The sequence below is a fragment of the Musa acuminata genome, unplaced genomic scaffold (assembly GCF_036884655.1).
Source record: "Musa acuminata AAA Group cultivar baxijiao unplaced genomic scaffold, Cavendish_Baxijiao_AAA HiC_scaffold_502, whole genome shotgun sequence".
NCBI classification, from domain to species: domain Eukaryota; kingdom Viridiplantae; phylum Streptophyta; class Magnoliopsida; order Zingiberales; family Musaceae; genus Musa; species Musa acuminata.
Genome location: NW_027020747.1, coordinates 2,501 through 5,000, shown reverse-complemented (window position 1 = coordinate 5,000; position 2,500 = coordinate 2,501).

The window sequence follows — 2,500 nt, the reverse complement described above, 5'->3', positions numbered from 1 at the left end:
TCCGCCGCTCGCCGCTCGCTTGCCCAGCCAAAAATGGCCAGTTTTGGCCCGTTTTTGGGCCGTTTTGGCCAGTTTTTGGCCTGTTTTTGCGTTGCGCGGTGACCGTCTTGAGCGGAGCAAAATGTCAGCCATCTCAGCACCCTGGAACCCCCCGGGTGGCACAGGGCTGGATGGGGCTTTCGTATAGCAGGGACGGTGCTGCCTCTCGCTTCGCTCGCTGTCCGCCGCTCGCCGCTCCCTCGCGCAGCCAAAAATGGCCAGTTTTGTCCCGTTTTTGGGCCGTTTTGGCCAGTTTTTGGCCTGTTCTTGCGTCGCGCGGTGACCGTCGTGAGCGGAGCAAAATGTCAGCCATCTCAGCACCCTGGAACCCCCCGGGTGGCACAGGGCTGGATGGGGCTTTCGTATAGCAGGGACGGTGCTGCCTCTCGCTTCGCTCGCTGTCCGCCGCTCGCCGCTCGCTCGCGCAGCCAAAAATGGCCAGTTTTGGCCCGTTTTTGGGCCGTTTTGGCCAGTTTTTGGCCTGTTCTTGCGTCGCGCGGTGACCGTCGTGAGCGGAGCAAAATGTCAGCCATCTCAGCACCCTGGAACCCCCCGGGTGGCACAGGGCTGGATGGGGCTTTCGTATAGCAGGGACGGTGCTGCCTCTCGCTTCGCTCGCTGTTCGCCGCTCGCCGCTCGCTCGCGCAGCCAAAAATGGCCAGTTTTGGCCCGTTTTGGCCAGTTTTTGGCCTGTTTTTGCGTTGCGCGGTGACCATCTTGAGCGGAGCAAAATGTCAGCCATCTCAGCACCCTGGAACCCCCCGGGTGGCACAGGGCTGGATGGGGCTTTCGTATAGCAGGGACGGTGATGCCTCTCGCTTCGCTCGCTGTCCGCCGCTCGCTGCTCGCTCGCGCAGCCAAAAATGGCCAGTTTTGGCCCGTTTTTGGGCCGTTTTGGCCTGTTTTTGGGCTGTTCTTGCGTCGCGCGGTGACCGTCGTGAGCGGAGCAAAATGTCAGCCATCTCAGCACCCTGGAACCCCCCGGGTGGCACAGGGCTGGATGGGGCTTTCGTATAGCAGGGACGGTGCTGCCTCTCGCTTCGCTCGCTGTCCGCCGCTCGCCGCTCGCTCGCGCAGCCAAAAATGGCCAGTTTTGTCCCGTTTTTGGGCCGTTTTGGCCTGTTTTTGGGCTGTTCTTGCGTCGCGCGGTGACCGTCGTGAGCGGAGCAAAATGTCAGCCATCTCAGCACCCTGGAACCCCCCGGGTGGCACAGGGCTGGATGGGGCTTTCGTATAGCAGGGACGGTGCTGCCTCTCGCTTCGCTCGCTGTCCGCCGCTCGCCGCTCGCTCGCGCAGCCAAAAATGGCCAGTTTTGGCCCGTTTTTGGGCCGTTTTGGCCAGTTTTTGGCCTGTTCTTGCGTCGCGCGGTGACCGTCGTGAGCGGAGCAAAATGTCAGCCATCTCAGCACCCTGGAACCCCCCGGGTGGCACAGGGCTGGATGGGGCTTTCGTATAGCAGGGACGGTGCTGCCTCTCGCTTCGCTCGCTGTTCGCCGCTCGCCGCTCGCTCGCGCAGCCAAAAATGGCCAGTTTTGGCCCGTTTTGGCCAGTTTTTGGCCTGTTTTTGCGTTGCGCGGTGACCATCTTGAGCGGAGCAAAATGTCAGCCATCTCAGCACCCTGGAACCCCCCGGGTGGCACAGGGCTGGATGGGGCTTTCGTATAGCAGGGACGGTGATGCCTCTCGCTTCGCTCGCTGTCCGCCGCTCGCTGCTCGCTCGCGCAGCCAAAAATGGCCAGTTTTGGCCCGTTTTTGGGCCGTTTTGGCCTGTTTTTGGCCTGTTCTTGCGTCGCGCGGTGACCGTCGTGAGCGGAGCAAAATGTCAGCCATCTCAGCACCCTGGAACCCCCCGGGTGGCACAGGGCTGGATGGGGCTTTCGTATAGCAGGGACGGTGCTGCCTCTCGCTTAGCTCGCTGTCCGCCGCTCGCCGCTCGCTCGCGCAGCCAAAAATGGCCAGTTTTGTCCCGTTTTTGGGCCGTTTTGGCCTGTTTTTGGGCTGTTCTTGCGTCGCGCGGTGACCGTCGTGAGCGGAGCAAAATGTCAGCCATCTCAGCACCCTGGAACCCCCCGGGTGGCACAGGGCTGGATGGGGCTTTCGTATAGCAGGGATGGTGCTGCCTCTCGCTTCGCTCGTTGTCCGCCGCTCGCCGCTCGCTCGCGCAGCCAAAAATGGCCAGTTTTGGCCCGTTTTTGGGCCGTTTTGGCCAGTTTTTGGCCTGTTCTTGCGTCGCGCGGTGACCGTCGTGAGCGGAGCAAAATGTCAGCCATCTCAGCACCCTGGAACCCCCCGGGTGGCACAGGGCTGGATGGGGCTTTCGTATAGCAGGGACGGTGCTGCCTCTCGCTTCGCTCGCTGTCCGCCGCTCGCCGCTCGCTCGCGCAGCCAAAAATGGCCAGTTTTGGCCCGTTTTGGCCAGTTTTTGGCCTGTTTTTGCGTTGCGCGGTGACCATCTTGAGC